The 12,992-nt window shown below is 41.3% G+C and overlaps 1 protein-coding gene across 2 annotated transcripts in view; it reads left to right on the forward strand.

The window, feature by feature from the left end:
- Positions 1–9,300: 9,300 nt before the first annotated feature.
- Positions 9,301–12,992, forward strand: part of pak3 (p21 protein (Cdc42/Rac)-activated kinase 3) — a 121,960-nt gene continuing 118,268 nt past the window's right edge. Inside the window, exon 1 of one of the 2 annotated variants that reach the window (XM_012969188.3) lies at positions 9,301–9,527. The gene's annotated coding sequence lies outside the window, so the exon portion shown is untranslated. The remainder of the gene's footprint in view (positions 9,528–12,992) is intronic. The other variant, XM_004916851.4, reaches the window with a different exon arrangement.

Below are 12,992 nucleotides of genomic sequence, written 5' to 3' on the forward strand. Positions count from 1 at the left end.
GGTAAAACTCCTCTGATTTACAATATATACCTGTATCCAAATCTAACAAGCAATTTTTGATGTTCCTTCAGGCAGGGAGGTCTGTGCTATCACAATGACACAGAAGCCAGTCTTGCTGGTTGGGGTTGTTTTTCTGGAAAAGAGGAGCTTGTGAGGGAACATAATTACTCTATACAAGTACATTAGAGGGGATTATAGGCAGATAAGGGATGTTTCCCCATAAAAACAATTAGCACACCAGAGGTCACCCCTTTAGATTAGAGCAGGGATCCCCAACCTTTTTTTACATGTGAGCCACACTCAGATGTTAAAAAGTATCGGTGAGCCACACAAGATACAAAAAGTTCCTTGGGGATGCTAAATAAAAACTCAGGTTGGCTATTTGGTTGCCCCATGTGGGCTGCTAGCCTGATGGAGACTCTGCTTGGAATAAAATGTGGTCTCTATGTTTCCAAAACTTGCCTCAAAGCCAGAAATTTTAAAATGGGCACCTATGTTGAGGCCACTGGGAGCAACATCTAAGAGGGAGATGAGCAACATGTTTCTATTATCTCTGACGTATTTCCCATTTCATTTAGTTCTGCTACTAACCACTGTTTCTTCTTTTGGCTACCTTCTTCACTTCTGGCCAGGTAAGATGGCCTCCAAGCTGCTTGCTAGGAATTAAAATGCTGCTTAGTACTAATGTTGATTCTTTCTTTAAAGTTTTTATTCTAAAGCACCAGTCCAGAACAAAGATACAGCAATGCTATGTCTCAAAGTTATTGGAGACATATGGTATTATAAATTACTTGAATTACATTAGTGGCAATGGTATCAAACATGGGTGAACAGAAATATAATCACAGCTTTTAAATGTTACATTATAGGCCACTGGTAGTTTCACATTCACGCATAAGGTTGCCATCCGGCCTATATTTTACTGGCCTGGCTAAAAGATGCTCAAAGTCAATGTAATTAACAGGGCACAGAAATATAGGAATTATGGTATTCCCACATCTTCTTGCAGTAATATAATTACAGTTGATTCTGATCTATGCTGGCTAAAAAGTGTCAGAGACCTAAGCAGAATATAATGCATTTTATTAAAAAAAAATATTCTCAATATTCTCAGAACAGTCGCTTGGAGTAGGAACTGCATTGTTAGGTTCTAGCACCATCTGTTGGCATGATGTTTGTATAGCCTATCAGACAGAATGTTCTGAAATTACTAAAGGACTCAGACTGCTCTAACCTTAGGAATAATTATTTAATCAGGACGTTATATTTAATCAAGAGAAGGTTAATCTGCATCTCAGTCCTCCATATATGTGCCCCACTAGAGAAATTGACCATTGCAATAACAAATGCAAGAGAATTCACTAATAAGAATGCTGCTTACCAGTCATTCTGCTGCTATCTTACATATAAAGATAGGGAAATGTGGCCTTGATTGTATTCATTCATTGCAATTTGACAGAAAAAAAACTGTATTAAAAGCTTGCAGCTCTCGTTGCAGCAACAAAGAACATGGAGCCAGATTTACATAGGTAGGATTCACACTTGAGAAACATTTGGCATTTTAATGTAACTGCTGGCTCTAGGGAGCTTTATTGAGGAATGTTACAATCCTAATGTTGATGCACTACAGCTCTCAGCATGTGTGACCCTTAATAAAATGGCAAAGTATGCTTGAATTGAGCAAATATTTTGATCCCATTTAAAAATGCAATTTATGCCTTTTAGAGTGGGATAATATAATGTGCTACATTGCTGCAGCTGAGAATATGTAGTTCTGTCACGATGCAGAATAGAGTCCCCATTAGCAACTTTGTTCCTAAACCTCAGTAGCACTTAGCTTAAAGGATGTTTTGTGTTTCCATATTTATGGCCACAAAGTCTCAGTAGCAGCTGTCAGTGGATGAAAGCAAGAGGCCAGGGGAGAGCTGGCACTGGGAACAAGTGGTCTAGTCAATATGCAGATGAGTATCCTAGAGGGCACTCGTCTGGCTGCACCTCTGCGCTTTGTTTTATTCATACGGACACTGTGTTTTTGCAGTCTGATGCTGATCATTTCTCAGTTAGCCAACACAATCATCACAGGCCTAGATGGAAATACTGATCATCAGTATGTGCTCTGCTGCTGAATCAGAAATGTGTAATAAAAAACTTTATTCACACGTTTTACTGTGATTTCATGGAAAAGTAAAATGTATTGAAATAAATGTCAGTAATAAAAAAGAACGAGTGATAGTTGCACTTTGAGACTTGGAGGCACAAAACTTGCATTTCACTATGAATAACGGGCAAATAGACACAACGAGTTTTTGTGTCTTAATTGCAGATGCAAGAATATTTACCAATAATAAAACTGCTATTCCAGGATTATAATTCTGCTAATCTAGTTACAGTTTTGTCACATTTGCAGTTAGGTGTGATTCTTCCCACATACAATAGTCAATGATTAAATGCATGCTCAGATCAGCTGACAGGGATCCTCCTGCATTTGAAACATATAGAGGCAGGTAGCAATCACCTTGCACAAAAGCGAGCTGGTATAGTGGTCTAAAAAGGCCTATATTAACAGTGGTCTAACTTAAGCGCACATGCCTCCCTCCACAATTTTTGGGGGGACCCCGCTCCTCCACATGAGCCTGGATGTATGTGCACCCCTGTACATTCATAGCTGAGAGATTCATCCTGGCCAGGCACTAGGGGAGATATTTTTGGTTAAAATTCAAAATTTGCTAATTTATAAACTTGCTAGAATCCTTGCTCGCATGGGAAACTGAGGTTTTGCTCCTTAGTTTGTGCAGAATACAGAATCTGTACCTTTTATTGGATTATGCAATAAAAAGGACACATTTTCTACAAATCTAATCACCTTTATCAATTAATCAGCAAGTTTAATTGTCACTGGTTTAAAAGAAAGCATCTTATTGGTTGATATGACCTACTACACCTGTGGCAAACTTTGCACCTCTTATAACATATGGCAGAAAAAAAAATGTATTTACAAAAATGGAGGACAGACTGCAACATGCCTTTTTTTATATGTTTGTGCCCCGCCCAGTGCCAAAATGTCATGCTGCACTGCCTGCATTCAGCAGCACTGTATTCATGAGGGCCACATAGGCACCTACACAAAACTTTGCAAAGATTATATAACTTTCCAGTCCCTGGAATGTCCCTGCCCAGTGGAGCTTACAATTACAAATTACATTCACCTTATTACATTCACACACATTGATCAGGAACCTCTGTGTAAAAATCTGGTGTAAAAGAAAGCATTAGTTTGAAAACACTATGACAAAAACACATAATTTATCCATTGTGTATTTTTTCAGGTCTTTTTCTTCTGGAACGTATTTGGTGCTTAAATCTTTCCCTTTGAATTTAAATGAAAAGGAAGGGTAAAAATTAAGTAAACGCTATCAGAAAGGTCTATGTAAATACAGCGATAAGCACTGTCCTCTGTCAAAAGAAACAGAATTTAATTTCTTCTTTTGTATACACATGTTTTTCGGTATCAGACTTCATTCTCACAGAAAAATCCTTCAGGGCATGGCATAAGTCTGCTCTTTTTGCTCTTTGCTGCATTGCCCATTTTTTACTGTTTGAATTGCAATAGAGAATTGCCATAGAAAGTAACCCCTTTTTGGCTATATAAGTCAAAATATCCAGCTAAGGATAGAGCATGGGGTACATTGTACTGCTCTTCTACAGGATGGGCCTTTGCTAAGGGGAAGTTACTATATGGAGGGTGCTGTATAACTACACCTCCTATTGCAACGTGTAAGTGTAAAATGCAGTAAATAAGCAAATGGACACCAGAAGCTTTTGATGAACTAATTAACAACTGGTTTATTTATGCAAAGATGTAATAGCAGGGTTCAGCAATTATACTCACAGCACATGAGGTGTTAAAGCAAGGCAGACTCAATAGATGGTGCCATAGATATGGAACAGTTCTGCACCACTGTGGATAGTATTGGGAAATAGTCTTTTGTCCTTATGATGTCCACCTTATTGGACCAGATCCCAAACAGCCGACAGTGGTTCAGGGATAAGCACTAGCCTGATACCTGTGTCTTAATTGTGGTCCCTACAATAAGGCTGCAGAACCTGTAAGCGTGAAGACACACAGAGCTACTGGTAGCAGCTACTTTTCCATGGCTACTAAATGCCAGAAAATACCCTGCCATAGACAATACTGAGAATTGCTTCTTCTAAAACACATGTAGAGGCAATTATCAGTAAATGATCAGCATAGTCTATCTGAGGCAGGCTGAGCCGACCGGGCAACCTACGCAACCCGGTCGGCCACCTCGCCCCTGCAACTGTGCTAACGCAAACCCCGCCCTCCCCCAGTTTTGGGCACGTGGGGGGGGTTGCGAAGCGATAGTCCATTGCCTCCGCCGAGTAATCACAAGCGGTGGGGGCAAATATAATGGAGCGCACAGACTAGGGGTAGGCAAGAGAGGCTTCTGCCTGGCGCCCCCTAGTCGTTGCGCCCTAGGCAGCTGCCTCTTCTGCCTACCCCTAGTTTCGGCCTTGTAGTCTATTTTAGTAGCCATGACAAGTAGCTGCCACTAGTAGCTCTGTGTGCCTTCACCCTTAAAGAGACTAGTCCTCTAATTTACTAAATAAGTCTTACTATCTCACGTTGCTAAATGAGATAACAGGAGATATTCTACTCTTGCTATTCCCTCATTCATGAGGTCCCTGCTCCCCGACTTCTAAGGGGTATTTGTTCCCTTAGGGCCTAACCTTCTAGGCCATGTGGATCCCAGGCTTCCTGGAGACATCCATTCTGGTCAGCTGCTGCAGTCCAAGAAGAAAGAACCACCCCTTTCCTAACACTATATTAAAGTGTGGTGTAGCCTTAAGTCAATAATGTAGAGCACACTAAATAGCAAATATATACATTAATCCTTGCCCAGTAACAAGGAGAAAAGGAAAGGTAGGGTTTAAAGCCGTAGGGGCACATTAACCCTATGGGTCCCTACAGATACATTTTAAAACCTTTAAAGTTTTATACTAACCTGTAGGATTTAATTGAAAAATGCAATGCAAATATGCAACACAGCCTTTTGCAACGCTTCATTACAATTACACATAACTCATATTTGTTCTCCCTATCTCAGATTTTCCAGAGAGCTATTTTGCAACATAGGTTTACTCTACCCGTATTTTTTTTATTCTACACCTCGTTTCTAGATTACATGTTGGGAGGGAAACACAAATAAAAATCAGCGTTGGTGCTCATTACAAGGTGCTACAGACAGACATACACAACAGTCACAGCACAAAACACACAATAATCTGACGATTATTGAGAGTTTAAAAACAAAAATAAAAAAACTACAATGGTTAGCAAAGTTAAGGGTCAGTAGCACCAACAATATAAGGGTCGTATATACATTGAAACATTATGTAATCTTACCCTGCACTGGTAAACTGTGCATTGCCTTAGAAGATCTAATATATTTTAAATGCATAAGCTGCTACATATCCACAAGGACTGCAATTCAAGATCCATTAGGGAAGTAGGCACACATACACAGAGCAGATGACAGATACGTGTTGTATAACGGTATTTATGTGTGAAGGTAAATAGGGCCCCTGGTTCTCTTGCTATATAGAATACTTCGCAAAGATCAAGTTTTTTTGCTGGACAGTGCGACATCGCAAATGCAAAAAGGAATTGGGCTTCAGGGGAAAGTGGGTGGAGTTTGGGTGCATTGGTAGAGTGTCAAGGTGTAACTGGGTTTGGTTGGTGTAGAAAGGGGGTTGGTCTAAAATGTATAGACCACAAGAGATCCTCTGCACTTACCATTATCAATATATATAGGACATTAAGACATTCTGTGCATTAAGCTACCAAGAAATGCCTTGTCCATATATTGCAATATACTTCAAGCTGGCCAACTACAGTGGCTTGCAAAAGTATTCGGCCCCCTTTGAACTTTTCCACATTTTGTCACATTACAGCCACAAACATGAATCAATTTTATTGGAATTCCATGTGAAAGACCAATACAAAGTGGTGTACATGTGAGAAGTGGAACGAAATTCATACATGATTCCAAACATTTTTTACAAATAAATAACTGCAAAGTGGGGTGTGCGTAATTATTCAGCCCCCTGAGTCAATACTTTGTAGAACCACCTTTTGCTGCAATTACAGTTGCCAGTCTTTTAGGGTATGTCTCTACCAGCTCTGCAAAACAGCTCCAGCTCAGTCAGATTAGATGGACAGCGTTTGTGAACAGCAGGTTTCAGATCTTGCCACAGATTCTCGATTGGATTTAGATCTGGACTGTGACTGGGCCATTCTAACACATGGATATGTTTTGTTTTAAACCATTCCATTGTTGCCCTGGCTTTATGTTTAGGGTCGTTGTCCTGCTGGAAGGTGAACCTCCGCCCCAGTCTCAAGTCTTTTGCAGACTCCAAGAGGTTTTCTTCCAAGATTGCCCTGTATTTGGCTCCATCCATCTTCCCATCAACTCTGACCAGCTTCCCTGTCCCTGCTGAAGAGAAGCCCCCCCAGAGCATGATGCTGCCACCACCATATTTGACAGTGGGGATGGTGTGTTCAGAGTGATGTGCAGTGTTAGTTTTCCGCCACACATAGCGTTTTGCATTTTGGCCAAAAAGTTCCATTTTGGTCTCATCTAACCAGAGCACCTTCTTCCACATGTTTGCTGTGTCCCCCACATGTCTTGTGGCAAACTGCAAACTGGACTTCTTATGGTTTTCTGTTAACAATGGCTTTCTTCTTGCCACTCTTCCATAAAGGCCAACTTTGTGCAGTGCACAACTAATAGTTGTCCTATGGACAGATTCCCCCACCTGAGCTGTAGATCTCTGCAGCTCCCCCAGAGTCACCAGTGCCTCTTGGCTGCATTTCTGATCAGCGCTCTCCTTGTTCGGCCTGTGAGTTTAGGTGGACGGCCTTGTCTTGGTAGGTTTACAGTTGTGCCATACTCCTTCCATTTCTGAATGATCACTTGAACAGTGCTCCGTGGGATGTTCAAGGCTTTGGAAATCTTTTTGTAGCCTAAGCCTGCTTTAAATTTCTCAATAACTTTATCCCTGACCTGTCTGGTGTGTTCTTTGGACTTCATGGTGTTGTTGCTCCCAATATTCCCTTAGACAACCTCTGAGGCCGTCACAGAGCAGCTGTATTTGTACTGACATTAGATTACACACAGGTGCACTCTATTTAGTCATTAGCACTCATCAGGCAATGTCTATGGGCAACTGACTGCACTCAGACCAAAGGGGGCTGAATAATTACACACACCCCACTTTGCAGTTATTTATTTGTAAAAAATGTTTGGAATCATGTATGATTTTCGTTTCACTTCTCACGTGTACACCACTTTGTATTGGTCTTTCACGTGGAATTCCAATAAAATTGATTCATGTTTGTGGCTGTAATGTGACAAAATGTGGAAAAGTTCAAGGGGGCCGAATACTTTTGCAAGCCACTGTATGTAAAGGTCATCCCTTCTGGCCAGCCCTACACTGACTTACGCAATTTAAGACTTCTACTGCTTCAATATACATTTTACAAAGGGACTAAGTTTTACATGCAACTTACTTGGTTTCAAGGTTAAAATCCCCGAATTGTTGCCCTTTTATTGGCTCCACTAGGATCACCTGACTGTAGCTGGGAAGGGTGGGAGCTAAAACATAGAGCTGGCCTCTGCTCCTGTACAAACTATAGCAAAAAAATGGAAAGTTGGTCTTAAATGTACCTCATTTGATAATTCAGATGTTGCAAAGCATGTTCTATATTATATAGAGTTACAACCTTTCTCTTTTAGGGTGAAGACACACTGAGCTACTAGCAGCAGCTACCTTTTCACTGCTATTAAACTCCAGAAAATACCCTGCCATAGACAATACTGAGAACTGCCTCTGCTAAAACACACGTAGAGACAATTATCAGTAAATGATCAACATGGTCTATTTTAGTAGTCACAAGTAGCTGTTACTAGTAGCTCTGTGTGTCTTCACCCTTAAAGTAGAACTTCTGCTGTTGCTGCTAAATATAGTTTATTTGTAGGTTTTGGACAGATAAAATGTTTGCTTTTTGTTAGCTTTGACTATTTAAATGGCTCACAACTATGATAGTGGTAGCACTTAGTATACATGGATGCAGCACATAAATAAGGTATGAAACACCAGGCACTCGGAGAGGACACAGAAAACTGATTTCTAGCTACATTTAAATACTTCTTAGGAGTTGGTCACTTTTAAAAACCCAGGACAGTTTTTGGGACCAAAAATGCCTATGACAGAGTGAATACCAAGAACTGTCCCTGGATAGCCCCTACTAGGGACGCTTGGCAAATACAATGCACGTAAAGGGGAAACTGGAAGTTGCAGTCTTTTTCTTACAAATTATGCTTTAAATATAAACACTTGTATTAAATACATTGAATATTCAATAGTCATACTATAGAAAGAGAATCTGAATGAAGGAGCAAAGGTTTGTACTGGACTGTATTCTTCCTAGCTCTGTGGTCCTAATCTCTCTCTGTTCTGTTGTCTGTCTCTCTTCTTGCTATGCTCTCTGTGTCTGTCTGTCTCTCAGCTCTGCCGTGTATGTCTGTGTCTCTCTCAGCTTTGCTGTCTGTCTGTATAGGACTCCTAGCCCTGCTTTGTCTCTCAGTTCTGCTCTCTCTCAGCTCTGCTGTCTGTCTCTCTCTCAGCTTTGCTGTCTGTCTGTATATGTCTCCTAGCCCTGCTGTGTTTCTCAGCTCTGCTGTCTGTCTCTCTCTCAGCTTTGTTGTCTGTCTGTATAGGTCTCCTAACCATGCTGTGTCTCTCAGCTCTGCTGTGTCTGTCTCTCTCTCAGCTTTGCTGTCTGCCTGTATAGGACTCCTAGCCCTGCTGTATCTCTCAGCTCTGCTGTCTGTCCCTCTCTCAGCCTGCTGTCTGTATAGGTCTCCTAACCATGCTGTGTCTCTCAGCTCTGCTGTGTCTGTCTCTCTCTCAGCTTTGTTGTCTGTCTGTATAGGTCTCCTAGCCCTGCTGTGTCTCTCAGCTCTGCTGTCTGTTTCTCTCTCTCAGCTCTGCTGTCTGTCTGTATATGTCTCCTATCCCTGCTGTCTCTCTCCCAGCTCTGCTGTCTGTCTCTCTCTCTCAGCTCTGCTGTCTCTTCCAGGCTCCCAGCTCTGCTGTATGTGCCTCTTAACAGCTCTGCTGTCTGTCTCTCTCTCTGCTCAGCTGTCTATGCCTTTGTCAGCTGTCTGTCTCTCTGTGTGTCACTAGTGTGTGTGTCTGTGTGCATGTATCTGTGCGGCGGCGGCGGCTGTGCGTGTGTCTGTCTCTGTGCATGCAGGAAGGATCACTTCCGCCTGGCTGCAGGAACAAGAAGCCGGAGCATCTATCGCAGATCAGAAGGAGCTTCTTGTCTGTGTCATGGGGAGCAGATAAGCCATTGAAGTGCTCCGCAGCCGCTTGAGGAGGGACCGAGTGTACAGCCTGGCAGTGGGAGTAGCGGAAGGTGTGCGGGAAGGCACCGGCAGGTAAGGGACACTGACGTGACTGGATACCCTGAGCCATAAGGGAGACAGCTCATGTGCCGAGGCGTATATACAGCATTGCAAATGGGATGAATCACACGGGTCGCTAGCAGCAGGTAGCCGCTTATACTGTAGGTATTTACAGCCGAATGCGTTATAATCGCAAGCTTTCCGCGCAGCACCCAGAGCGCATAGGCATCAGCTGGTGTGTGCCCGTAACTATGCAGATGTGTGGGGTGCGCTTGCTTGTATCCAAGCCGAGTCAATGGCACATCGGCATGGGAGTATTGATTGCTAGCTGCCAATCTGTTTGCTACCCGGGTTATAGCGGCTCCGCGTTGTAATGAATTGTTCCTTCCTGCGCCTGCTACTGGGCAGCAATAGGAGCTTAACCCCTGCAGCGCCAGCTGTGTCTGTTAATGTGGCTAAAGGGCATTGGCAGGGTTTGGCGCAGCAGCGAGATGGAGCTGTATTATCACTATACCTGGCTGAGATGATATATGGATTTAGCCTGCGGTAATCCATTCAATGAAATGTGTGTGCTGGATTGGAGGGGCCACGCTATATTATCCCAACTTGAAATATGTCCTCATTTCCTTCTATGCTGGCGGATGACAAGCAGTCAGTTTTGCATATGGTAGTATTTAAATGCAAGCCTATGGAATGTACCGAGTTGCTGGAGGAGCTGTGGGTATAGAAACAGTCATTTTCCACAATGAAACACAATGCAGCTGCTGCATCTCAGGCCACATGGCGACTTCTATCTGCTTTTTATTGTCTGTATGGCAAAATGCAGGCATTTAGTTCTGATTTTAGCAAAGCAAGCCAGACAGGCATTTTATTGGTATACAGGGAAGACTGACTCTTTAGATGCTTCTTCAGGTGTCAGTAGGACATTGGCAGTTCAGGGCAATCTCCAACTCCACAGGTGCCAAGCCATGCTCTGTAGTCTGCTTCAAATGCAGCCAGGTGGTGATTTGTTGTGCATGGAAAGGCTGTAAAGAAAGTCTGCCTTAATGATACCATGGAGTACACGCCCATTCTGACAGTTACTCAGATTCTCTTTTTACTTTTGTTTGGACATGCAGGATATATGGAACGTTATGGGGAGGTGTAATTCAAAGTCAGCATATAGTATTGTGATGTAGACAGCTATATTTGAAGACAGTTGATGTTTTTTCTCATGTATAATTTGGTGTCTTGTAAAATGCCATCTTGTATATTATAACGCAGTAATAGAATTATAACCATAAAAATGATTTCTGGTTGTTCGGATCAAGTAGCCTACCGAACAAATACCATTACATTTCAGAGAAGAGAAATTGGAGAAAGTCAGTAAAATACAGAAAATACAGGTATAAAGGTCTATTGCATTAATGATAGAATTACATGAATTACGTTTACGAGAATAATTGGCTGTTCAGTCTCCTGCTACCTTACATGCCCATAAGTATCTGGACTCCAACCTATCCAGCATCTGATTTCTACTATATCAATGAAGTTGGTCCTCACTTTGCTGCTAAAGCAGCCTCTACTTTCCTGGGAAGGCTTTTCACTAGAACGTTGGTGGGATTTGCTTCCATTTAGTAACAGGTATATTGCTGGAGCTGCTGGGATGTTAAGGATCAGGCTTGACTTAGGGGCCTATTTATCATACTGTGTAAAACAATTAAAACCAGAAAAACAGTGTAAAAAGCTGTGTAAAATAAATCTCTATTGTGTAAAATAAATCCAGGTTATCCCACAGGTGTTTAGTTGGCTTGAGGTCCAGGATCTGTACAGGACAGTCAAGTTCTTTTATTCCAGTCTCAGCAAATCCATTCTGTATGGGCCTTGCTGTGTGCAGCGGGGTATTATTAACATCTTTAACCAGGAGAGGGCCTTCCCCAAACTTTTACAACGAAGAAGTAAGTAAAGAATTGTCAAGAAAATAGAATATTGTAGTGGCACCTGTGCTAGCAATGATGGCTGTGGCTTAAGTAGCCAGTTGCAGTATTTGGAAGTGATGTCTATGGTGCTATAGTATATATAGGAATGCAGTAACAGCTTCTACAATCATTTTAATATACAGTTTGAACTGTGGTACATTTAAAGGTTGGCTATACATGGCCCATCTATACCAAATCAGCAGCTTATTGGCTCTTGTAAGGGGCCATATCAGGCCGAAAATTGGGCAGACTGGAAAATCCAATAGGCAAGGATTGTATGAGCACATTGATGTGGTTCTCTCTCTCTTATTATGATCCAATCATTGACCCTGGGCTGAAATGATCAGATCAGTCAGATGGGCTGCTACTTCTGAGTAACATTTGTGCCTTTTATGTTTTGCACCTTCTCCACAACTGGGGCAATTCAGTTACAAGTGTCGGAGTACCACATAATCTTCTGGTGGGCCCCAGTTTAAGACAACGCCCCCACCCCAGTACTAGAAGCCTTTCTCCCTGTTTTGTAAACTATTGGTGTATTTTTTTGTAAACTATCATTTCCTAAAGCATATTGTGCTGTAAAGAGGTTAATGTGTGATGTTGAAAAGGTTACTGTAGGGATCTCTTTGTCTGCTGGGAGCTAAAATTGTATTCTCAAGGTTACCATTTCCATTAGTGGGTTGATGGGGACATGGCGAAGGAAGGAAACATAATACATCGCCAGGCAGGTGTTCTACTGAGCTTCCACACATTTGGTTGTATTAATTACCACACATTAGTTTCATTAATTATCTTTAATATGTTTCTAAAGACTTTGATTAACACTCCAAAACCTAGCAGCATGCTTATTCTTAACCTCAGTTGATGCTCGTGTGCTGCAGTTCCTTGGCAGCATTTCAGATTAATCCCTAAATATGCAGATTTTGTTTAGGCAAAGGAGGATCTATCTGTCTATCTATTTTTTATATATCAGTGCTCATAAAAATGAATAATCAAAAATGTTATTCTATATGTTTTAAATATTTTATTTACCCTTTTAAAGTCTTACTTTTCTTTAAATAAATTAAAAATACAATATATTATATCCTTTTTTCTGCCAGTGTGTATAGCAAAAAAAATGGGCAAGATCAATGTCCCTTTGCTAATCAATAATAATTGCTTTAAAGCCTGTGGAGTGTATGGTCTGTATAGGTATGTGTATATACTGTATATTTATTTGCACTGGTGTGATTTTGAGGCGTTGACCTTGAAGGAATTATGTATTTTTTCAAATCAATATGTAACTATATGAATATATACACTATGTAACTATATGTAACAATGGAACTATAAGGCACAGTGCACTGCCTACTTCATAATTGAAGTAAATCAAAATTTATGACAAAAATTATTTTTGGGCAAAAACTTTGATAATATAGTCCATTAAACTTTGAATCACCAGCTATTGCTACAACCCCAGCACTACAATGTGGCAAATGTTTTGTATGGTTTTGTTACAGCACACTGTTGAGAAAAACCAACATGAAAGTTATTATCTTGATTC

This window comes from Xenopus tropicalis, chromosome 8, assembly GCF_000004195.4.
Source record: "Xenopus tropicalis strain Nigerian chromosome 8, UCB_Xtro_10.0, whole genome shotgun sequence".
Classification (NCBI taxonomy): domain Eukaryota; kingdom Metazoa; phylum Chordata; class Amphibia; order Anura; family Pipidae; genus Xenopus; species Xenopus tropicalis.